Here is a 26,087-nt window from a genome sequence, read left to right on the forward strand (position 1 = left end):
ACTGCTGCATATCCAGTATTGTGCACTCCCCTTATTATTGAAAATATATGCATTTTAACAGAATTTAGTACCAAACATAGACACCTAGACTAGCAGTTGTCCAAATGTTGGTCTTAGACCCTCCCCCCCTTGACATCTGTAAAACTTACTGAGGATTTACAGACCCCAGAGAGCTTTTTATTATGTAGCTTATCTCTACTGATGTTTGTGATACCAGGATTAAAATTGAGAAGTTTAAAAATAGTTATTAATTAATGAAACATGGCAGTAAGCCCTTTACCTTTTATCATAAATAACGTGTTTTATGAAAATCACTCTTTTCCAAAACAACAAAATATTAACAAGCAGAATGGCATTGTTTTACATTTTTTTATTTTTTTTTATTTTTTAACTAATTGAATTAAATTTGCCAACATGTAACACAAGTGCTCACCGCATTGTGTGCCCTGCTTAATGCCCACCATCTAGTCACCCCATCCCCCCACTCCCCTCCCCCTCAATTTGTTTCTCAGAGTCAGGAGTCTCTCATGGTTTGTCTACCTCTCTAATATTTCCCCACTCAGGTTCCCCTCCTTCCCTTATGGTCCTCTGCACTGTATTTTGTATTCCACATGAGTGAGACCATATGATCCTTGTCTTTCTCCGATTGGCTGATCACACACAACATAATCCCCTCCAGTTCCATCTCTTTAATACCTGGCTGGAGAGAATACAGCCAGACTCTCAAGTCTTTGTGCTGTGTCGTGCTCCTTGGCCTCAGAAGACTCCGCTGTGCCCCAATGAGAGGAGCACAGGAAAGAGAAATTATGTGTTTTTCTGTGAGAATGGTTTGAACCTGGTAGACCCCTGGAAGGTCCTTGAGACTCTGGGGGCACCCTGGGACCATGCTTTATGAACTGCGGACCAAGAGTTTTTCTGTGAGTCTGAACTGGACCTCTCTCTTCTCTTGTAGGTTCTTGCTCCTGGTCCTGTGAGCTGAAGCCTGCTATTCTCCCTGAGAGGTGAGCCTGCCCCCCAACCACACCCTAAACCTTTGCTTAAAGTTTTAAATTTGGGCTTCTGTGTCCCATGAATGGTGTTTTTAAAAATAGGTTTTGTTTCCCTTGGCTTCGGGATGGCATGTTCTGATTTTTCACTCCACCACATGCATAGGTGAGCATTGCTTTAAAAAGCCATTTGAAAAAAAAAAAAAAAAAAAAAAAAGCCATTTGACTTGGGAATTGCCAAAATTGGGGATTTCAGAAGGGGTGACTAGCAGGTTCCAGTGAGCATGCTCTCAATGTGTTGGAAAGGCTATGAATCTTGGAATTGGTTTGTATCTCTACATGGGGTGCCCCTTAGATTAAAGGGACACAATGTGAATGTAGTATGGTGGGGATACAGGGCTGCACACAGGCTGCCGTCCTGGGTGGTGGGGTGCCCTGCACTGAGTGGCCCTTGTCTTTTCGTTGTCAACATTTAGGTAGTTCCTCCTTATTCTTTTTAATCATGAATTGACTTTCATGTGTAGCTATGCTATAATTTAATCCCTGTTGAAGAATGTTTAGGTACTTGTCAGCGCCTGGCTCTTATTAATAGAATGCTTGTATGTGTATCTATATCTATATAGATACAGATACAGATATATACAACTATTTCTTTAGGATAAATTCCTGGGAATGGAATTACTGGATGAGGGCACTTACACTTAAAATTTTGGCAGAGATTGCTAGATTGCCTTTCAGATAAGTTGTGCCCATGTAGGATTCCATCCATGACTCAGGAGTGAGCCTCTAGCTGGCACCAGCTGTAAGTAATCTCATTATTTGGTTTCTGATTTTTTTTTTAAAGATTTTATTTATTCATGAGAGACAGAGAGAGAGAGAGAGAGAGAATGAGGCAGAGACACAGGCAGAGGGAGAAGCAGGCTCCATGCAGGGAGCCCAACACAGGACTTGATCCCGGGTCTCCAGGATCAGGCCCTGGGTTGAAGGTGGCGCTAAACCACTGAGCCACCCGGGCTGCCCTGGTTTCTGATTTTAATGTAAAAACTCTTTCATTATTTTAATATTGAATTTTTAAAAAAAAAAATAGTATTGACATTAGGTACCTTTATTGGCCACTATTTTTTTTTTTTTTTTTTTTTTTTTTGCCCACTTTGAAATTATTACATGCACTGATATTTTTTGGAAACTTCTTTATTCTGGTTATTAGTCCTTTGTGACATGATAACAAGTATTTTTTTTGATATAAGTATTTCTTGCGAATTCTTGGTTACCATCTGTTTTTTTCTTTTTTAAAACCATTGAGTTGCTTTTGATGTGAACCCAGACGAACTCTTGAAGAGTGTAGTGTGGAGTAATGTCGTGCTGTGTTGTGCTCTGCTGTGGCTGTTCTGTACCAGCTAGGCTTTTTTCCTGAGTTGTAAATCTATTTCAGATGCTATTCTAACATGGGTTATGCTTACAGCCCAGGTAAAGGGGCCATCACGAATCTTTACAGCTCATTAGCTTTGGTTCTTCTATTTTCTCTTGTGCAAGGACCATTATTCTCACATAGATTTTATATGTAAAGAGTACATTGCTTGAAACCTATATATTCTGTAAGAGCCTCAGAACTGAGGAGGTGCTACACTGGTTTAATCACTGACTTGTTGCATAATCTTAGAGGGATGGTTTTACCATTTGGTCTTCTCATTTTCCCATTGGTGAAATTAGGATTTATTTAGCCTTCATGAAGGCTTAGCCGCCTGTTTATCGGAGGATCAGAAGACTTGTTCTGTGGGAGAAATCAATTATTATCATTAAGGGATTAGTAAGAAAAATTTGGGCTGAGCTCCAAATTCTAGTCCTAACAAAGATGAATAGGATTTTCCAGGATAGCTGGTATCATACTGATCTCATGGTGTATATTTCAGCCTTCAGGTTTCTGATAAGAATTAACTCTTTAGACATCTTCTTATTCTTCTTTTTAAAAGATTTTATTTATTTGAGACAGATTAGAGGGCATGAGTGTGTGTGTGTGTGTGGTGTGTGTGTGTGTCAGGAAAGGGGAGAGAGAGAGAGGCAGACTCACCGCTGAGCAGGGAGCCCAATGTGGGGCTTGATCCCAAGACCTTGTGATCCTGACCTGAGCTGAAGACAGATGCTTCACCAACTGAGCCACCCAGGTGCCCCTGTGTTTTCTTATTAGAACGGAGTATCGGTCACCTGGGTGGCTCAGTGGTTGAGTGTCTACCTTTGGCTCAGGTCATGATCCCGGGGTCCTGAGATTGAGTCCCACATCAGACTTCCTGCAGGGAGCCTGCTTCTCCCTCTGCCTATGTCCCTGCCTCTCTCACTGTGCCTCTCATGAATAAATAAATACAATCTTAAAAGAAAGGAGTATCTTATTCCTCCTCCCTGTTCTCAGCTTTACCTTCAACCTTGTGACTTTTAGGAATCAGGATAAGTATTGGCAGGGGGTGCTAGGCTTCCTTTCAATCCTGTCCTTTTTTCTTTTAGGTCAATTATGTAAGGCCAATGAAATTCTAAGTCTCTAGTGGACCTCAGAAGGGGCCACAGTTTATCTCGATTTGCTTAGAGTGTACGCAGACTGATACATTTCTCATTGTCCTGCCCAAGTTCTGCAGAGACCTCATACTTCCTTAGATGTCTCTACCTAGGGAAGGACACTGGGGTGGATGCCATTTGCTTACTTCCAGTAGCAGTGTACCTTCCGTTGCCAGGCTCAGGATGTTAAGATTAAGGCTGAACTGTGATGGTGCCTGATCATCTACTTAAGCACTTGGTCACTGGGAAACGTACTGGTCTATTTATAAAATGTTTGGGTGATCTCACACTTCTCCCTTAACTTCATTTTTGCTGCTTATATTCATGGGATAGCACAGACATTTTCCAGATTTTGTTTCAAAATGTTCCATTTTGCATCCCACGGTCAGCCAGGTTTAAAAAGGGTTAGTCACCTCAGACAAAGGATTTTTAAGATCTGAAGAACTCACAGGAGGGAGGCTGTGGATTCTCCCGTTCTATGCATACTGGAAGTGATTTAGTTCAGTGAACATTTATTGGGTAATATCTATTCGTGGAGCACTCTGTTAGGAGCCAAGGGAAACAAGATGATTAAATTTGGCCCTTCCTTTCGAGAGTTTATAATCTAACAGGGAAGAAAGAAGTGTTTACAAATAGTTCTAATAAGAGGTATGATTGGTGTAATCATTAAATATTAGGGAAATACTAGTGAGCTGAGTTGACCATGGATCTCTGCACCCATCAGGTTGGCTGGCATGTCGTAGGCACTTACTACATGTGTTTGAATGGATGAACACATACGTTTTAGTGCACTTTATTCATAGCACAAAAACGTGTGGAAATAGATGATATGATGAATTTGTGTCTGATCATATAGGGTATGAGAATTTGGTGAGGTCATCCTGTATAGGGCAGGCTGAGCAAGATCTTCATGGAGCCATCCTTTCTCCTCCTGCACTGGGGACAGTCCTGCTGATTGTTCCCCTTCCTTCTCCTTCTCCTCCCAAGGCTGGGAGGACTCTCTGGAGCCCATCACTTGAGCAAAGTAGGATTTGGTGCTTAATGTGATAGATACAGGGCTCTGGTTTCTTCTGGACTGATTGATGCCAGTCACACTTAAAACAGCTTTTTACTTGGGATTATTTTTCTTTCTTTCTTTTTGTTTTGTGAATCATCATTTTACTTTGTTTTTTACAAACCTATCATTTATTATGGTAGGGATTATTTTCTTTTTTTCGGGGGGGATTATTTTTCTTAACTCACAGTTAAGATACACTTTTCGTGATAGCTAGGGATTTCTTTTCCTTTTCTTTTTCCAATTTCTTTTACCATTAGGTTCTGTGTAGTCAAATAAATGACAATGTGCTTTGTGTCCATTATATTACAAATGATTTTTCCCAAAATGTAACCCTGATCAATGTAATCGCATGAAAGGGACTTTATGATAGAATGTGGCAGACAGTTTCATCTGCAGTATATTTGCAGGCCATATTCTCCTCTTCTCAGTAATTATTCTAGTACATTATTGCAATTATTTATTTAATGTTACCACTATGTGGTAGATATTATTTTAGTACCTCACCTATCCCATTTAATCTCCCAGGAGTTCTCTGAAATAGGTGTTACTATCCACATTTTAAAGACCAGGAAGCTGGGGCCCGGGGAGGTCAAATGATGTGCTCAGGGTTAGTCAGCTAGTCAGTTACAGATCTGGGGGGAGGTGGGCCCTCAGACCTCATTCTTTGGAAATGCCCCAAAGGCAGGTGCCTTTTGGAGAAGGCTATACCATCTGTTTAGCCTCATCTTACAGAGATTTCAAGATGGGGTCTTATTTTCTGAGAAGAATCAACAAGGAGAATTGGTACAATTACACTGATACCGTATATCTATCATTCACAAAGATAAACATTTGATGTTGTGTGAGACCAAATAGAATCCTAGCAAAACCTCAATGTGTATAAGAATCATCAGAAACAAATCATTGTATGTTCTGATTCTCAGATAAATGTTGAAGGAGTGACCTGACCATGGCCCCAGCACCCACTTGAAGTAGCAAGCCTCTCAAAACTCACTTAACCCTTGAGCGTCATGAAAGCTGGACCTTTTCCTGGTTGGTTGAATCTTTACCTCAAGTGGCTGCTTAGTTCCGTATGACCTCTGAAAGGTGAATGGGATGAATAGTAAAGTCAGTATATTAGGAATTCCATTTTAAAATGTTTACAGTGCGATGTCCAGCTTTGCAAAAGTCTTCTGGAGAGTTATTATTTGGGAAACATTTGAAGTCTCATATTATAAAGACATAATTCTGAATGCTCCCTTACTGAAAAGCCACTAATGTGCTTCTTAGTTCATGAACCTGAATGCCAGCAGGGCTCTTGCACAAAACGCATTGTAAGTTGGTAACTTACATCTCAGCATGTTGTATTTTCTTTCCTTTGTTTGTTTTTATTAAACATTTCTCTGGAGGAAATATGGGTGGAAGATTTTATAAAGGAAGCTAATGAGGAACAATGGATAATGTTAAGACTTTCTAAAGTTAAAATAACTGTTTTTCCTCGAGAGAAGCAATTCTATGGTAATTAGCCATGTGTCTGATAGAGGTGGAGACGATCCATCACGTACTGGGTGTCTTTCCAAACTTAGACCGTCCTTATACCTCCCACGTTTCTGCGGTCTGGGATGTTGTAGGATCTGAGGTCTTCTGGTCCCCTCCACACCTTGAGGCACAAGTGACATGAAGTCATGGCAGTCATTGCTTGTATAAGGCAGTTTATTTGGAGTCTACATGTGCAGTGAAACACGCTGTTTTTATATTTAATTACTTAACAATTGTGAACATGTTTCTGAGATCAGATTCTTTGATTTTCTCTTACACTCAATATAGTGATAATAGTAGCCAGCACCTGTGGGCACTTTTCTATTCTAAGGCTTGTTGTAAGCCCTTGGCAGGTATGTTCTCCTTAAACATGAATGGCTCCCGTGACTGTCTACCCTGCCCTGTGGACATAGGTGCTCCAAGGACAGAGATGCCCAGGGCACTTGCATGTAAGCACCTGGCTCTTAGCCTGAGTCTGTGCTGACTCCCATGGATTTGCACAAAAACATCTGGCAAATGAGCTTGTGCAAATAGTATGAGTTAGTGACAAGAAGGCAAAAGAACCTTTATTTTAAATTTGGTCAGTGACAGAGTTTGCCACCCAGGTTGTCAGATTATTAGCTTAATGTCACCTGGGCAATTTCCTTAATCTTTTATGTGGCCAGTTTCGATATTGGCTAAAAGGATACAATAATCTGTTGTAAGATTTTAATCTGAATTCAGCGAGACAGTGCTTATTACAACTGATCTGTTGTTTTATTTATCTCCCTTCAATTTTATCTGAAAAACCAACTGAAATCTGTTGGTAAGACACTATTATTTCTTCTCCCATCTTGGCTTCATCTTGTCTCCGCCATAAAAATCCATGGTAGAGTCTCTTTTTTGTAAATATAATGAGAGAAGGAAAAGTAAACAGTAAGTTCAAATTGGGGATTAAGTATTATTAAAACTGAGGTTGTGATTTTTTACTCTTATGATCTTATCTGACTATTTCATAGTAGCCCATTGTAAGTTGACTTTTGTTCTTTCCAGGAATGGTGTCTAGGAATGTAGTACTGGTGGCATCTTGGTGACCGGACCTTTGCAAGTGGAGTGCCTCATGCTTACCCTTTCCCAGCTGGCTTATCTTGCCTGCCTCTGACCTGGGCTGTGGACTTAACTTGGCCTAAAAGCCTTTGTTGTTGTAAGCAGTGGTTTTCAGTCTTTGCTACCCATCCGAATCACCTAGGAAGCTTTTCAGAATACCAGGGCCTGATTTCTAAAACTGATATTTAGCAACTGATTTGTGACTGAATTTCCCAGCTCTTTTTGAGCCTTCCCAGCTGATGTTGATAAGCAGGGGAGACGGAAAATTTTGCATTAGTTTAGGGGAGACCTGGAAGGTCTATATTCCTTTGTTACCATCGTGTCATTAGCACTGTCAGTCATGTCTGTTTTGGTGAGGTGAATGCAATCTCTTGAAAGTAGCCATGAGTACTGTAGAATCTAGAATCCTGTAGAATCTGTGCCCTCTTGTCCACCCCCTCACCTCGGTCTCTCCCGTCTAGGTTGGAATGGTTCAGTGGGTCCCTGGGTATTCAGACAAGGTCGGGAACCCAGAGGGATCCATGGAGGGGGCGACCGCAGGGGCTTCTGTGCTGCCCACAAGTATGTTTGTTGTTCTTTGCCATTCCTTTGTCTGTTGTTTGGCAGTTGAGTATATAGGAATTATTCCTCGGTGTGATCTGCCTGTTGAACCATACTATTTTTAGGCACTAATCCACACAATAGGTTTATAAAAAGGCTATTGAACCTTTTGAGGCTCTGCTGGATTTGGTCTGACAAGGACTGAGTTACAAGTAGGCTTTCCCGCCTCACAGTTCAGGCGTGTAGCATTTTTGTTTGTTTGTTTCTTCTTTATAAAGAGTCTGAATAGCCTAAAAATGCAGAGGCTTGGCGATCTGTCAGGTGATGCCAGATGTGTACCTACCTCTAATCTGGTGTACCAGCTCTCCAGACACATCGCTTCACAGGTCTTTGTTCGGTTGCTAATTTTTATTTCTTCTCCTTTTCCTCTTAAAATGCACTGAAATGTGCATATTTTATAGTGCTGGGTGGGGAATGAACACGTGAAACATTTTCTTGTTCTAGAATCTCTGCTCTCTGTTTAAAAAGATGTGCTTTCCTTCCCCTTGGGGGGATACCATTGTCTGGTTCTGCTTATCAAAAGGATTAAACAGATAAAACCCATACCATTTAAATGTTAGTTTAAACTTGTTTTTAAAACAGCCATCAGAACTTGCTGGGTTCTAATCCATTGTCAGAAATATGCATCAATCCATTAGGAGGCAGAAACATGAGGTTCCTCATAGTTGTAATGGAAAAACAATCTCTCATTGTAAAATAATGTGATGTCCTTAAAGTGTCCGCATAATAGATTAGATATTATTTATAATTCTTGTCTTCCTTTATTGTTTCTCCTGTCATTAAAATGTCATAATGAGCAGTATATTAGAATCACTGCTGTATAGCTTTCACTTTTTAGAGTATGCATCTTCATAAAGATCATACCCAAACTAATTCACAACCAGGCAATTAGCCAAGTGTAAAGATTTTCTTTGGCAGTGCTTAGTGAGGGGATAGACTCTGAGCCATCTTGGATGACTTTTAGGCTTAATACCCATGGGTTTTAACTCCTCCTTTCTGCTCGTGTTACAAATTAATGATTCTCCTTGCTGTTGGGAATTCATGTCACTCTGTGGGGTTGGCCTGACCTATCTTGTCAAGGGGAAGATTTTTGCTTTCCCAACTACATTTGGACAATTTCCTCCATTTCTTCAGTATTTCTCTCAGATCCCATACTTTCCAAAACCCCTGTGGGGATTTGCTGCTCATCCATGTTCATGCCATAGTTATTCTCTTCCAGCGTCAGAGGGGAGCTGGAGCAATGGGGACACAACAGGTGGTTGGCACTCTGGCCTTCCCTTTACCTTCAGCCCTGAATGGTTTATAATTTCCAAACCTCCATATCAAGAGCCACCACTGGCCTTTGTCAAACTATCCATTCCCAGGCCCACTCCACATGCTGCCCTGTGTCCCCTTCTCTCCTGCCCCTGGACTTTGATTCAGTAGGTTAAGGTGGAAGCTAGTAAATGGAATTTTCATCAAGATCATTCTGATGCAGTTGTCTGTGTGCCGGTTGAATGTTTGGGAATCACCCCTGTAGCTCCAAACCTCATAGTACAGATGAGACATTCAAAGCCCAGCAATGATGAGGAACTTAGCCAGAGTCACAATGGAAGACATGCCAGTCAAAGAGAAGACAGGTATCCTCTGCTGATGTATAGTGAATGTAGACATTGCAGAAATGACCAGAAAGTTAACGGGGCTATTTACCCTGGACACACATGTTAGTTTTCCATTTCACGTTCTTGGAGACTCTGTGTGTTGTGTCTCTATGACGGAGAGGAGCATAGGATGGATAGGTGATCTATGGACTCACCCACTCCAGGACCAAACTCAAAGATAATGAATATGGGATCCAGTTTGAATTCTTGTGTATTGAAAGAATTGTGAAGTGTATTATTTTGCTGTTGGCCTCACATTTGTGTTGCATGGATGTTCTAGTTAGCTTTGCCTACTGATGATAATATAAGTAAGCTTCCTTGGACACAGCAGGTATATTAGAGGGGCTGGTCAGAGTCTGGCAAGGAAATGCCTAAAACATAAGAGTCCTTATTCTGGTCACATGGTGACAGACACACATTTGCAAATCCATTTAAAAGAAGCATAGCTGAGTTCTTGAAATTTACCTTAAACCTTATTCTCTTTTAACAGTGATAAATAATTATTTGGAGTTGGAAAGATGCTGATCTGTGAGGATAGGAGGTCATTTATGGCGTTTATCACAAAGGTCCAGGAATTCATTCTGTCTGACTGACTTTATCTTACTGATGTGGGGATTGTGATGTACCTTCCAGGAACTGGTACATGTAGGGAGTGACTCTTTTATATGTGTGCACAAATGTGTAATGGTCATGGTGTGTTTGTCTGACAGGTGCTATGTACTTAATAAATATTTGATGAATGAAAGCTTCATGCTTCAAAAAAGGCTTCTTTTATATCTATTAAAATTCTAGCTTGAGAAGTGTTCTTATTTACTCTTTTTCCTCTTCCTAAATATCTGGGCTCTAAAATCCAATATCTTCAATAGAATAATTTACATTTCTTATATCATAGCTTTTTATTTTGGTACTTTTATAGTAATCTTACTTCTCATGATTCTGTCCCCTTTGAAAAATTATATCTACTTAGAAGCTTCCATTTCTGGCTGATATTAGAACTTATCACCAACACAGTCTGGGTCTGAGGCCTGTTGTGGGAGAGGCCTTACATCATGATCCCAGGCCTTGCCAGTGAGCCTCCTGAAGGCTGGAGGCCGCACCCTGCTCCAGGCCTGGGCCAGCCTCCTGCTCAGTGCTGTCCCTTCTGCCCACAGCTGCCAGATGCACAGGCGGTGGAGAGTTAGAGGTTCTTCCTGCCGACCACGTTGACTAATAAGCAATGATGTCCCTCCTGTGAGGACTAAGCCATCCCTGGAAAACCTTCCTGTTCCTGAGGAATTATGCCGCCCTTTTTTTTTCCTTAAAGATTTTATTTATTTATTCATGAGAGACACATAGAGAGGCAGAGACACAGGCAGAGAGAGAAGCAGCTCCCTGCAGGGAGCCCAGTGTGGGACTCAATCCCAGGACCCCGGGATCATATCCTGAGCCGAAGGCAGACTCTCAACCACTAAGCCACCCAGGCACCATGGAATTATGCCCTTTTAATAGGAACCGTGAGTACTCCCTAGCCTCCCTAGCTGATTGGCAGAGGATTGAATTAAATTTTATATTTCCAAGGGATTTATTAAAGACCACTGGAGAATAAGATTGACAGGGAAGAACAGCTTCTTTCATATGTTATTGTTTGGTTATAAATTACTAATAACCAGATTACTGATGTCTTATTAACTGCCTGGTTCGGGAATGTGATTTGGGGTCTGAGTTAGCCAAGGGGTTCCATCCAAACAGTTTGGTGGGACCCCGGAATGGGATTGCTGGCTGCCATGATGCCAGGAGTGTCCCAAGGAGAACTCTTACTTTTGAACTCGAAGGAGGTTTCTTTGTTGGCAAAATATAGGGATCATTCTGTTCTGAGCTAATTCCGTGGGCCCTGAAAGGCCAACAGTTCTGTGTGAAATATAGATAAAGGGGTCGGCAGGAATTAAAAGTCATGAAGGAATTAGGAGGATTCAACAGGAATGAAGTTTGTTTTGAGATGGATTTGCTGACACGTAGGTATTACCCTCCCTGGATCACAGAACTTTTATTCCCCTGATAAACAGATGGAGTCAACTTATATCTGTAACAGATTAGCTTCCCATAGAAGCATCACAGCTCACTCAATTTCCTGATTTAAAGTAAGACCTAGATCTTCTTACTGATAAATTGAGGATATTTATGTTTATATCCAAAGGCAGCTTTGCTTTATAGAGGTATCCCTGTCAAAAGTAATGTGTATCCCATATATAATATTTGGATAGAAAGAAGGAAATAAAATCACCCCAAGTACCCAAACCCAATGATGAAAACTGATAATATCATCTTTTTTTTTTCTGTGAATTAAGTGTGTCTGTGTATCCGTGTGTAGTTGTATTATAGAGTGTGAACATTCTGTATATATATTTTAATATATATATTAAAGCATTCTAACATTGCTCATTTCATTACCTCATGGTCTTTATAAAGTGTTTTTATGCCAGAACATTTAATGGATTTATTTTATTGAAGCTGTCACAGTTCTTTTCAAGAACACAGACCTGGGCAAATAGAGGTTGCATTCTTTGCCTGTGTAGTTCCCAGGCTTGGTACTCTTGGCTGTGGAGCCCATAGTACTTGGTACCTGTTAGATCTAACTGGAGCTGATTGCATTTCTATCATTATTTTCCCATATTGGAACTGTCCCTTCCGTATGAAGATGTGGAAGGGGGGATGCCTGGGTGGCTCAGTTGGTTAAACATCTGCCTTTGGCTCAGGTCATGATCCTGGGGTTCTGGGATCGAGTCCTGCATTGGGCTCAGCAGGGGGTCTGCTTCTCCCTCTGCCACTCCCCCTGCTTGTGCTCTTGATCTCTGTCAAATACAATCTTAAAAAAAAAAAAAGAGGAAGAAGAAGATGTGGAAGAAAGATTTGATTAAATGAGATGCTGGTTCCCAGTGATAAGAGCTCTGCATAATGAAAATAATTTACTCAGCCTGGCTGTTTTGGGTCATAATCCCTGCTTTCCCACTGGCAGGCAGGAGGGTAGAAGCTGAACTCTGGCTCTCTTCAGGTGTGGAGGGTTGATGTCCGAGGTTACTTGTAAATTTGTAAATTTACAAATGACTTGTAAATTCAGTCCCTGTGCTACTTCACATACTTGAGATCACTCTAAAGTGTGAAATTAACACATCAAGTGAATTTATATCAGGGTAGCCTTGGGCTGGCTTTTGCAAATTAAATTTTTCTGGAATTAGCTTCAGCCTGACTAAGGCAGAGGTACCTCTGTACTGGGAAAGCCAAACTATTTGTATGACATTTCTACCCTGAGAGGTAAGAGTTTAGTTTTACACCAGGACAGTGAGTCTTGCTGAGTAAATTGTTGTCTGTTTGATAAAAACAAAAGACAAAAACAAATCTGTTGACCAAAACTGATGTCCCTCTAAAACATGATTCACACATTGTAGGGCTTTGAAGAAAACATGAATGAGTATGTAAGATAGTGCATCAGCCAGCAGAAATGCCAGCCAACTCTTCCAAAGACATTTATGGGTGATAGACATTATTTGGCATTCAGAAAAATTTAAAAAAATATTTTTTCAGTGCACTGAGATGGGATCTGTCTCGTAGACCTATAATCACATTAACTAAGCTCACTAACCTGAGTATGTGACCAGAGTGCCCACTTAGTAGTAATTTACAGAAAAAAGTATAATCATGGGGACCTCTTCTCAGTCCCCACATTCTGTCCATAGGTAGGCAGAGATCTGGAGGTTGGCATATTTGCAATGAGAAGTGGGTTATGTTTATGGACTGAGCAGTCACTGGATTCAGGCAAGGGTGTCATGAGAGACTGTTGTTTCATGGCTGAAGTTCCTGCTCCTCTGGATGCCAACATTTGCTCCAGAATCCTCCCTTTCCACATCCCGAGTGCCCAACCCAAACCCCTTTTTCCAAATTATATTTTGCCATTAATTAGGATACATACAGTCAGATCTTAGAGGCTTTGGGGCTTCTCGATCTTTAAAGTTTAAATCTCAGAGGGAGATCTTTCTCAACTCTCCAGGGAGGTTTTATTGTACAAGATGAAAGCCCACGGCAACTGACTTTCCAGGTAGGGTTCTGTTTGAACAATGCCGTTAGGGCTTGTCATTTTTTCCAGTAAGGCTGTTTCTTTGTTTTGGCTTGCTCTCCATACCAACATTGCTTTGTTGATGTGGATATAATAATTTATATAAAGATATTCCACCTAAGTCTTTTAAATGTATGACTTATCTATTGACAGGTCACGTAACAGTGTCATGCTCATACAGGGTGTTTGGCCTGCTGACACTATTCAGCTCTGGGCTGGCTGGCAATGTTGCATTTAGCTGCCTTTTTTTTTTTTTTTAATCTTCACTGAAGCTGGTACCTTGTTAGGCAGGATGAGAAAATACCAAATTGAGTAGAGTTTTCTGATTTCTAGGTTCTCAGTCTAGTGGGAGAGACAAGAATGTAGGTAAGTAATGGTAATATTGGGTCAAGTCTGCCAGAAAACAGGAGAGGGCTAGTGTCATGGCTTCCCCGAGGCAGTGAGAACACACAGAAGACATACTAGCCAGAGAAAAAAATGTTTGTGGGGACAATCAAGAAGTCCATAGTGGCCAGTGATAGGGATGGAAAGACTAGTTGAAGTCACGCTTTGGTAGGACCTGGTGTTCTGTGGGGCTGGGAGAGAAAATGATGCATGTGTGAAGACACGCAGGGAGATCTTGTACTGCCTTGACCAGAATCAAACGCCTGCTCCTGCTGCCTGTGGCTTCCAGGACTGAATAGCTGCCTTAACTCTTTGAGCCTCTTGTGTTCACATTTCATGGGGATACTGGCAACCAAATCCTGGGGTGACTAACATAAAATAGAATGCCTTCCTCGTGGAGCAGGCATTCAGTATGTTACTCCCTCCCATTCATCCTGATTGTGGGAGATGTATACGAGACCAGGTCCACAAACTTCCACCATCACCTACCATGGATTTGACAAGCACTCTGCTATGCCAGCCTCCCACCTCCATCTATCCCATTGTTTTATTGAGCTGTCCTCTTTAGCATTTAGCAATCTTCTTTTGATGATGGAGCACAAGTGAAAATTTACCTTGGTTGGGTATTAGGATTTACTCTCCATTCTTGACTGTGGCCCCAGGGCCCTGATAAGTGTTGGCTTGTGTCTCTTTGGCCTTTCCAATGTCCTCCTCTATCCCGTACTTATTGAGATTTTGGTATATCTGGGTCTAAAGCTTTGAGTTTGAAGTAAGCTTGCTTTCTTTATCATTTTTTCTTTCTTTCTTTCTTTCTTTCTTTCTTTCTTTCTTTCTTTCTTTCTTTCTTTCTTTGAGTGTAGTGTAACCTTTTCTGGGTAAATCATCTTATCAGTATTTTTTGCAGACTTAGTCTGACCCCTGATATTCATTAACTTGGAGGCCTTCAATTTGGGTTTTTTTTAAGTGTTTGTGGAAGAGAGGATAAGATGTCTTGTTTTACAAAGCAAAAGTTCAAAGTTTCTCAAGTACCATTGAAAACAGCTCCTGACGACATGGAATTTCTTCTGACTTTATCTTGCTTCTGTCCCTGTTATTAGTTTCTCCTGGTCTGCAGAGTTACCTGTCTGGTTTCTCCGTATCTGAGTGAAGTTCCTGTGCTCATAGCTGCCCCGGTTGCAGGATTCCATGGCCACCAGGGTCTGTGGCATTAGAACACATTTACAGAATCAATTTTCATCTTGCTGTTTCAGCCTCAACATGGCCCTGCCTCATCACTGAAAGGAGGGAAGGCGAGAAATTTGGGGGTCTTTTCTTGTAAAAATGTCAACAAGATGAATTATTTGGGTATCTTTGCTTAAGCAACAGCAGTACCACCACCATGAGAAAGCCTGGGGCTCTCAATAGATGTTGTAGATATTGGGGGGTCTTGGAGGGCCTAGGACTGCCAGCCAGACGCTGATGATAGAGGCTCAGTTATACTCACTTCATTACTCTTGTTAGTTTTCCGAATAGGCAGGTATAGCAGCTTTAGTTACTGTCTACACAGTGAACTCGTGAATAGCTCAGTGGATTCTGAATTCTTGCAGTAGACATTTCAGACTGTGGACACTCTTGCTATCTTTGGCTGTAATGTCATCTCTAAGGAATCCTGTGTTAGCTGTTCAGGGGCTATCACCAAGTTTAGGTGATCCTTGAGCTGTTGACAGTCTTCTGGGTTAACTCTGGCTTGTCTTTACTTCACAATGCTCTTCCAGGACATTGTAGCAGTATCCAGGTTGCTAGGGAAGCAGCTTCTTAGTTAATGCCCTCATGAGTTAACACCCGTGTGATGAATGGATTTCCCCCACTCTGCCCCATACTTTCCTATAATGGAGAATTCACAGAATGCTTTTATTTAGAAATGTTTTTTGCGCTTTCTAGGACTGACAATATAGAGTCCTGCTCTCTCCTGCTGTTATGTCCTTTTCATCTATTCATTTATTTGGGATTTCCAAAGACCGAGTGGGCTAGTTGGTTCTTTTATGAATCTGCTGATTTTTCTGTGAAGCTGATGTCATAGTCTAGACCTTTATCCTTACATATGCAAATTATTAGATTACATTTAGCAGTTGGGGGCTTTGTCACTCTCTGCCTGCTCTTGGACTTAGTGAGAGTCTGCCTATGGCAGAGTAATTTTAGGTTCTGCGGTCTGTGGCATTTGGGTAGAGTCTGCCTTCAGAAGTCCTTATGAGAAGGAGACCTGCCCTTGCTCGCATACCTGGAGACGTTACAGGTCAGAATGGGATTCTGCTGCTCCAGGGTAGCACTGGCCAGGCAAAGCATGTCATTGTGGGTCGAATTACCTGCACTTTCCTCCACAAATACCTGCTTTCCCACTCTGGCCTAAGTTACCTTGGAGATAAATTGTTGAGTCCGAAAGACTTGGCTGTTTAATTTTGGGTACGGGGCTTACAAAACTGCAAGATAAATACGTCTTGCTGGGTGATTTCAGTTGTTTGATAAGAGTGTGGTTTGTTTTCTCAGTACTGTTGAGATTAGTGATGTGATGTAGAGCCTAGAAGTTTTTTGGATGTTTGTGTTGTGTCTGATTTTAAAGTAAAAGCCTCTGCCAATGTGGGCTAATTAAGGTACATAAATGTATAAATTCAACTTCTTGTTTAACCTATTTGCTCTTATTCCATAGGATGTTATTATAAGGAAGCAAGCCAAATACTTTGTGGAGAGAAACAGGGGACATTTGATTTTTGCTAAAATTAAACTGAAAAACTATGTGGAATGCCTGGGGACAATATCCAGCTCACCGGCGACAGCTGTAAGGCCAGGGACGCCCACAACACACACAGGCTGGATGCAGATCACATTTCTAGAAAGAAAACATCCCCCACGTGTGTCATAGTGTCGCAGTGTGTGTGCATGACACAAATAGTGTGCTCTAGTTAATGTGTGTAATGGTTTCACTCTTCATTAGACCAGTGTTCTTGCAACAGCAAACCAAAGGACATCTGCACGGTATTTTGAGAAAGAAAAAGAGGACTGTTTGTAGGGAAGCATCGTAGGAAAGAGTTTTCCCGTTGAAAGGTTGGATATTGGAAACTTATTTGAAACAACAAACTTATTTAAAGTAAGTTTGTTAGAAATAGAACTTTAAGTGTAAATATTTCATTTCCTAATACAACATTATTATTTTAGTGCAGCCGTGTCCCTGTCTTCTCCTGAAGGTCTCCTCTGGGTTGTACACATCTTGTCCTGTTAACAGATATATCCTGTCTCAGATCTAACTCGTACATCTTTCTTCCCTTTTCCTTCTTTTCTCCTTTCCTCTTGTGGCTGCACTTAAGTAATTTTAGCACTTGTTAACATAGACCTCTCAGAGGCACGGACAGGAGTCCAGGATGTATCCATTTTGCTCTTACTATTGATTGTGTTGGAAAAATAAAGATTTTCTTAGAGATGAGATTGAAAGCAATTTGCGGGAAAATTTGTACATCAGTTTTTCCTCTGTGACTGGATTAGAAGCTTCCTTAAGTCAGGGCTCACGCTTTTTGTGCCTTTCCTCATGCACCGTAGGCCTTGCAGCCAAGAAGTAAATGCTTAGTGCATGTTTGAATGAAAGAACAAACACTGGAAACCAGAAGTCTGATTTTGTTGGTGCTTTATCTGTTGTTAATCAGAAAATTTTGATTGATCACTCCTTGAAGTCTCTAACTCTGTAGTGAATACACATGTATATTTGTACTTTAGGGATTTATAGTCTGGTAATGACAGGAAATGCAAATTGCAGAAAAGGTGGATTTTTAAAATGAATTTAATAGTAGAAGAGGATTGAGACATTTATAAGGAGAAGAAAGTGTTCACTGGAGGTGCAGCAGGGGAAGAGTGCAGCTGACCCTTGAATGACACGACTTTGAACTGCACAGGTCTACTTTTATGCAGAATTTTATGATATATACAGTTCTGTTAGTGTATTTTCTCTTCCTTAGGATTTTCTTCATAGCATTTTCTTTTCTCTAGCTTACTTTAAGAATACTGTATAGAATACATATATAAAATACGTGTTAATTTTGATGTGATCAGTAAGGCTTCTGGTCAATGGTAGGCTATTAGCAGCTAAGTTTTGGGAAGTCAGATGTTACACATGGACTTCGGACTGTGTGGGGATCAGGGCCTGTAAACCTCAGTGTTGTTTAGGGGTTAGCTATATAAATATAGTAGGCAGTAGAGCAGCCTCTCTGTTGAAATCCTGAGTGGGCTGCTTCTCCTTGGTGTCTGGCTGCCTCCCATGAATAGCTGGACCTGAGATGGGGACCCACATAGTAGTGTCCATGTGAGTGGTGTGAAGTATAGGAATCTGCTTTCAGCCCACTGTTCCTGTCTCTTTCCTTCTTCATTTTCCCCTTTTCTTCCCTAACACTGTATCTGCCTTGATAATCCATTCACTGATGCATTCTTTCATTCAACAAGTCCTCACTGCTTACCTGTTCCAAGTTAGACACCAATTCCGTAAGTTAGCAAGAGCCACCCCTCTCATGGCTCCAGTTCTTGTCTTAAGGAGGTCAGGAAAGACTGGATGCTCTAGAAGCGCCATATATATATACTGTTATCAGTACTAACAAAAGCACACATTTAATCACTGCTCACTCTTTGTTGGGCACTAGACTAGATACAGTATTTATGTAAATACTACACATTGATATAAAAACGATAAAAACTTACTTTACCTCAATTAAACCTTTCTCTGACTTTAAAACATGTTGTTTTCAAGATAAAGTTAAAATTTCTCTCCCTGGCTTTTTAAGGCTCAACCCTTGAGCTAAATAACTAGTCTTTCTGGCTCTTGCTTTTAATGTTCACTTGGTGATGAATCATTTGCTCCTGCCACACCCACTTATCCATCAGCCTCCGCCAGGCTCTGCACAGCCTGGAGCGCACTGCCCTTTCTCGCTTTGAAGATGGAGTGGAACTCTTCTCTGAGGCCCTGCTCACATCTCACCTCCCACCAGGACCTCTTTCCTCCTGGTGAATTCCTGAAGCTCTTGCTGTGAGTACTCCTTGTTTGTCAGTGTGGGCGTTAATGCTGTACATTTTCAGTTACTTTCCACCTGCTCAGGGCACATCTTCAGTTGGTTTGGCTCCTGCCGCATCCCTCCCCCCCGCCCGCCATTCAGCAGGGAGCAGTAAACCCACTTGGCACCCACACCCTGTGCTCCTTCCAGTCTTTGGATGTTAAAGTTGTCAGACACCTTAAGTTCCGTGGTGTTACAGATCGAACTTTTTCATCTTCGAGATGGAGAGAGAATTGGATCTGAGTCAGAGAATAAAAACAGACCTTCTTCCAGGGGAGAATGAGAGAATGGTTTTGTGTTTGTGCTTTTGAGATACCAACATCCCAGACACAGACCCTAAGTTATCTCACTTAAACCTTCCTGCCAGTCCTACAGGTTGCTTTATAACCCCCCTTCCTTTATCACTGCATGCAGAGGAGGAGGAAGCAGCTCAGAGATGTGTGCCAGTTTGTCCAAGGCCACCCAGCTGGGGAATAAAGGGCTTCTCATTCATACTTGATTTTCCCCTAATCCTAACTGCTCTTGCTCATCTTTACTTGTCCCCGACCCAATGGATTAGGTTTGCTTGTTCCACTACTGCATTGCAGGGGGTGGGGGGGAATAGAGAGAAAGAGTGAGACTGAGAGTATGAACAAGGAACAGAGGGAGAGGGAGAAGTAGGCTCCCCACTGAGCAGGGAACCCGATGCTGGGCTCCATCCCAGCACCCTGAGATCATGACCTGAGGTGAGGGAGACGCTTACCTGACTGAGCCACCCAGGCGCCCCTGCTTGCACTCAGTACTTTAAAATAATACCTAGTGAGTGGATTTGGTAGTACCTCTTCCACCTTGCCTATTTTTTTTCTTATTTAAACGTGTATCCATGTATTCGTATTTGTGCTTAATCCTAGTTGAAAGACTTTGAAAGCAGTTTTTTTCTTTAGCGTTTGCCTATGTTAACCCATGCACCTCTCCAGATTTCTTGCTGTGTCTCCTCCCCTGGTTGGGAGGGGTTTGCCAGCCGGCTCTGCTGTGGGCATCACGAAGCCATTCAGGGGGGTTGCCTGCCCTGATGCGGGGCTGGTGGAGCTGCTGCTGCTCCTGCGCATTCTGATCACAGTAGCAGCAACAACAGCCACGATTATTAATGCTCAGAAAAGCAGAATCAGCTGTTTTTACCCAAATGTTTTTCTGATCCGTGTTTAACTGCTTTTCTGCTTGAAAATGCTGCTGCTGTCAGGATTTTTTTCTTGCTTAAATGAAGGTGCTGCACAGACGGGTGTGATTGGCAGTCTTGTTTGCATAAGTTAAGCTCTCCTCCTATTGTAATTTCTGTATGAGTTTGAAAATATAGAAGGTAAAAAATACCAAAACAATGGCATACTAATTAAGTCTGACTTGTGGTGGATGGCTGGGTAAGAACGTTCATATTCAAAATCTGAGAGATGTAAATATTTGACTTGATATAATGTGACCATACATTCTTCACTACTGATTATTTAAACCTTCTGTTGAGCTCTTAGACAGATGGTCTTTTGAGTAATGAACTCCTTTGAATATAGCAAGATGCCATGTGGTAAACTGATGAAGTAGCATTATTAATAAATATTTTAAGCAACAACAACAACAAAAAAATCCCCAAAATGAGAGTGGGTAGCTGCAGATTAAAAATATCTAAAATCCATCATATAGAGGACTAGGAGTATAATGCCTTCCCAGGCATTTTCAACGACTCTTTTCCATTTCTGCACAGCAGTGGGAAAAAGAGGATCACTGTCACAATTTCTATCATCAAATCGTATTTACTAAGATTCTTTTTGCCTGTGTGTGGCTGGGCTTCAGGATGATTGTGAGAACTACTCCTTCCTTGCTAGTCATTGTCATCTGCAGCAGTGATGCAGTGAGTTAGGGATGTATAAAACAAGATAAAAACGGTAAAAAAATAGCCTGAGTGGCCCAGTTAGTTAAGTGTCCGACTCTTGATTTCAGCTCAGGTTGTGAGATTGAGCCCTGCATGGGCTCTGTGCTCAGTGGAGAGTCTGCTTGAAATTCTCTCCCTCTTCTCCTGCTCGTGCTCACTCTTGCTCTTTCTCTAAAATAAATAAAATCTTAAAAAAAAAAGAGAGAAATAACACTGACCATTATTTTTGTATGTTTCACCTTGAAATGTAAGTTGAATCAGCAGATTTTCAGTTAAAAGAAAAAGGCTGAGTTTTTCCTGCTGTATTTGTGCAAGCCTCTTCCTTTAACCCCCCAGAATTTGGGGCCCATTAGTGGTACCTCACTGATTCATAATCAGTAGGAAAAAAGTGTCCCAGTTAAGTGAACTTTCCAGATCTCATCACATACTGTGCCCATCTTCATCATCTAGTGTAGATGTTTAACTATGTCTGAGATTTCGCACTCCCAGCTGGCTTTCTCAGTAGCTCTTAGCAACCTTCCCTGTGAACTGCTTACACTCAGACATAGACCGCTATATACTTTTCCACAGCCCTGAGGATTTTGCTTTCAAATCTCTTCCATTTGAGAAGAATCAGAAAAAGGCCCTGGCAAAAGTGAAACATCAGTCAAAGAGGATGGTGCTATAAGACTGGAAATATTTGCAGTGAAGAAAAGTAATGCTTCTGTTTTAGAGAAGAAGAGGGTGTCAAGGACATGCCCCAGATCAGTTGCAGGGGGGAGATGTGAGATGTAAGTTCAGGCTGAATGTAGCAGGTGGGGGGCAGCAGAGCAGGGATTTTACTGGTGGCTCAACGTGCGGGCCTGGGTGATTGGGGGAGTGGTCACAGCTGTCTTGAGGTAGAGAGACCACCTCCTGTGTGGAGGGAAGGGTGCAGGCAATGCCAGCCAATGACATCCAGCACCCACATTTCCCTTTGGCATGTAAGTCCTGGCTAGTGATCAAGAACTTCTTCTGTTTCTCATATTCTTTCTTGAGGAACCCCCTTTGGTTTTATTCAAACATCTTCAGATTCTATTATTTGTCGCTTTTGGCCATGTAATGGCCTCTTGGTATCTCTAGAAGTTCCTGCTTCTTGATGTGGTGGACGTGTCTTTCCACCTCTCTGGCTCATCTGCTAGACGTTTTCTTTTCCAGCCCCTTCATGGACCTAGATTTCTCTGCTTTTGTGCCTTTGCACACATTGCTTGCAGGCAGTGCTCTTCTCATCAGCTTGGGTGACGTGCCTCACCTGCCAGAACTTGGCTGGAATGCCGTCCATTTGTGATGTGTTCCATCCAGACAGTGAGCCTTTGCTGTCCTTGATCAAGGGCGCTGGGGATCCTGTGGGATTGTGTGCTCTTACATCATGACCACACTGTTGGGAGGCCTTTCCATGTCCCTCTCCTTGGGGTTCCCCTGAGGCGAAGTACATGTTAGCTGCCTTCCAGTAGGTTCCTGGTAAATGTTTGTTGAAATAATAAATGAAGTGTATTTATGGAGCTCATCGTTGTTTGGGGTTATAAAACAAATGTTTTGTCTGTGAGTCTTAATGATGTGGGAAGGTAAATGGCAAACAATATGGATATTCTGCATTTGACGCTAATTATGAGCTGAGGAAAGGGTATGTGGGGGTAGGAAGCCGATTGAGGTGATGAATGAATGAGATTGGTTGTAGTCTCAGAATTTTCCCTCAGGAGGAGGGTGGCTCTTCATATTTGCTTATCATATGAAACCTTAATCTTGTGAGCCTGCTAATAAGGCAGCCACCAAGCTGCAGAAGGAAACCATCCAATTCTCGACTCTGTGGTTTGCAGAATTCATGAGAACCCTTGTGATTTGGGCTCTGCCTTCAGCATATGCCTGATTACTATACTTATACTCATACTAATATTTATTTTCCTTTTGCTCAAGCGATTACTTTTGTCAAAAAGCTTGTCTGTAAAAAGTGGATTATGTAATTACTTCTCTAGAAAATTGGCTTTCTACTTACTTGTAGGATTAGTGTTTGAGAAGAATGGGAATCACGTATTGGGACTGCCAGTAGTGTGTCAGGCCCTTACTGGGCCATTCTGTATGGCCTTTGCCTAGCACAGATGTTAAACCAGTTGCTATGAGCAGAATTGTTCATGCCCCTGTCATGGCATTCACAGTCATGGCTCTGCAGGTGAGGGGTCTCTTCCCGATTTTAATATTTCAGAGAAAATTGCATGGAGGCTGAAGAATTTAGAAACAAAATATGTATCTGGGTCAGATAACTTTGGCTCATCACTTATGCACAGGAATTACTTCAGTAAACACTGTAGAAGGGCCTCAAAGAAATTCTCTGTGAATAACATGGGATTTGGATGATGGTGATGCTGGTACTCGTTTCTTAGACTGGTCATTTTCAAAGTTTGTATTTTTGATCACTCTGCTCTGCCCTCTCCCCACCAAAGTGATTCTCAGGACACATTTTGAACACCATGAAAATGATGGTTCTAGAAATACATGTGACTAGAAAGACACCCAACGGTTCCTTCTCTAGGGATCACCTGATTGTCGCACAGTGACCGCCTAGCCCAGAAAGGGCCTTTCATCCCATATCCCATGATCACCTGGACATGACTTGATCACCTGTCTGTTATTTATTCTAGCTGTGTATCCTCCTTTAAAAATATGCTTTTTTGGTGGAGAGGGAGGGGCAAAAGTTTGCGTTACTTATTACTTATTTACAACTTTATTTATTTGGAGAAATGTATTCACATGGTCCAGAAGCATATTCAGTGGAAAGTTTATGTCATCCCCCACCCATCCTCTTGTCTGCTACCACGTCCCCTCCTCACCGTATCTAGAACTATGGGCACCTCGTGTATCCTGTCAGAGATGTGTTACATAGATTCAAGCAGATACTAATATTCTCTGTTCCTGGCCCTGAAATGGGAGCACGTGTGCGATACTCTGCATCTCTAAGTGTGCTGTGGATGTTTCTTAACTACTTTAGCTTTCCCTGAAAAATAAGCTGTTTTGGAAAATGACATTTGTTGACCTTTCACTTACATGATTGGGGAAAGGGCAGACAAGACAAGGGCAGCTTCTCACTTGGCAGAACAGCCCGCTCTCCTCAGGAGAGTGAGCTCATTTTGGTGCCTGAACCTCCATCTGTGGCTCCTTCCATGAGCAAACTGATGGCCTGTGGATTCTGGTCACCACCCCACCCCCCACCAAAACCAACCAACCAACCAATGACAGAAAACAAGCAAAACACAGACCCCTCCAGTTCAGAAAAACTTTCTTGACTAACCAGAATTCTTACTGTCTCATTCTCCATTTCCTCAGAAAATGTTTGATTCTTTGGCAAACTCACAGAATGTTCCAGGCAGTTTTTTCCCTTTACCACTGCTTCTTGGGACACTGCAGAGTGTTTCCCACCTCATGTGCCCTTATGTCTGTGCTGGCTGCTGTGTCCTCCTACTATGCCAGGCTGTTGGCTAGAACTTACATTTAATTCTGTATGGTCTTGTATTGTTACGTAACTCTCCACAACCAGACTTTGAGCTTGAGGACAGTGACCCCATTTTGTACACATTTGTATAACCCATATTTTACAGTATGGTGATTTTAGGGTAAAAAGCAGTTCATCAGTAAACCTTCATTGAATGAGAGGTATGTGAATCCTAGTCTCCTATCTCTTATTTCCTAGAGATGACTCTTCCTTGGGTACTTGGTCTAGCATCACCAGCTGCCTACTTCCTAATCCCCTCCAAACACTGGCACATACTCCTCTCTGCCAAGGTGTTCAGGTTGCTTGCTCTTCCTGTCTCCTTGTGTCAGGTGTCACATTCATTCATTTTTCAGTAAACAGTGCAGACCCCTGTGATGGCTGGTTTTGAGTGTCCACTTGGCTGGGCTACAAGCACTCGATTATCCAGTCAAGTACACTGATCTGGGTGTTGCTGAGTAGGTATTTTGTAGATGTGACTAATTACCACAGTCAGTTGACTTTAAATAAAGGAGATGATCTGAGTGGGCCTCATCAGCTGATGTAAAGGAGACAATCTGGGTGGGCCTCATCCAATCAGTTGAAAGGCTTTAAGATCAAACCTGAGGTTTCCCTGAAGAAAAAACTGTATGGATTGCAACCTCAGCACTCATCTGAGAGTTTCTAGCCTGTTCTACGGATTTCAAACTTCCCAGCCCCCACAGTCGAGTAAACCAGTTCCATGTGTCTCTCCCCTACTCCTCTTCCCCACTGCTCCCTCACTGTTCCTTGTACACATGTATATGAACCACACTACTGATTCTGTGTCTTTGGTGGAATCTTGGCTTATCTGGTAACAGTACTAATGACAACATTTTAGGAAATACCCAATCTTGCTGTTTTCCTGATTGACAGTTGACATTGACTCCCCATTGCCTACAAAAGCTCACAGCATGAGCATGAAACAGTCCAAAAGCTCTGGCTTTAAGCTCCCTTTCCATCATCACTCACTTCACCTCTTGAGAGCCCTGGTCTCTGTGTTCTAGTCTTTCTGCACCCACCACTTCCCTATGGTCTATCCTGTCTTAATTTGGTCCACTGCTCCTTCTGCCTGGGATGCCCTTCCCTTTCCTCTCCATCTGGCAAACCTCCTGCTCATCCTTTAGGGTCTGACTTAGAGTGAGGAGGTTTACGTAAGTATATACATACACTTTTCTTTGTACTTACATGTGTAAGCCAACTCCTTTGGAGAAGCCATCCTGACCAGCCCCACCTCTGACAGTTGGCTGTTTTCTCGATGCTTCCATAGCACTATGCAGTTCTGCCTTTCATCATCATCATCATCATCATGTTTTAATTATTTGCATCTCTCTTTCCTTTACTAGACAGTGTGCTGCTTTCAGAAACTGAGTATTTGTCCTCCACAATGCCCAGTGCCTCACACAATCCCTGAAGCAGAGTAGACCTCGATGGATGAGTGGAATGGGCTACGTTCGTTGGTGTACTACTTTGTGTAATTTGGTGGAGCTGTGTTCATTTTCTCAGGCTGAGTAGGTTAAAGCATGTCTGTGATCACACCTGCACCTCCTCTCATAGCCAGGTGGTGTGTGGTCTGGCGCTGTGAGCTCTCAGTGTTGTTGATGGCTGGCTGAGCAGTGTCTCCTGTGAAATCTCTTACTAGACTAAGCAGGCAGCTAACTCACCAAGGGTATTGACTCTTACAAAGGAAGTGTGGGCTGTAAAA

The 26,087-nt window shown here is 42.0% G+C and overlaps 1 protein-coding gene across 9 annotated transcripts in view; it reads left to right on the forward strand.

The window, feature by feature from the left end:
- The window catches only part of SIPA1L2 (signal induced proliferation associated 1 like 2), a 213,455-nt gene that overhangs the window by 45,838 nt on the left and 141,530 nt on the right, over positions 1-26,087 (forward strand). For 7 of the 9 annotated variants that reach the window (XM_025448672.3, XM_025448670.3, XM_025448676.3 and 4 more), the window contains exon 2: positions 953-1,001. The gene's annotated coding sequence lies outside the window, so the exon portion shown is untranslated. Of the gene's footprint in view, positions 1-952; positions 1,002-5,510; positions 5,620-26,087 lie in introns of all 9 variants that reach the window. The other 2 variants (XM_049108922.1, XM_025448673.3) reach the window with 1 other exon arrangement.

The sequence above is a fragment of the Canis lupus genome, chromosome 4 (assembly GCF_003254725.2).
Source record: "Canis lupus dingo isolate Sandy chromosome 4, ASM325472v2, whole genome shotgun sequence".
Taxonomy (NCBI): Eukaryota; Metazoa; Chordata; class Mammalia; order Carnivora; family Canidae; genus Canis; species Canis lupus.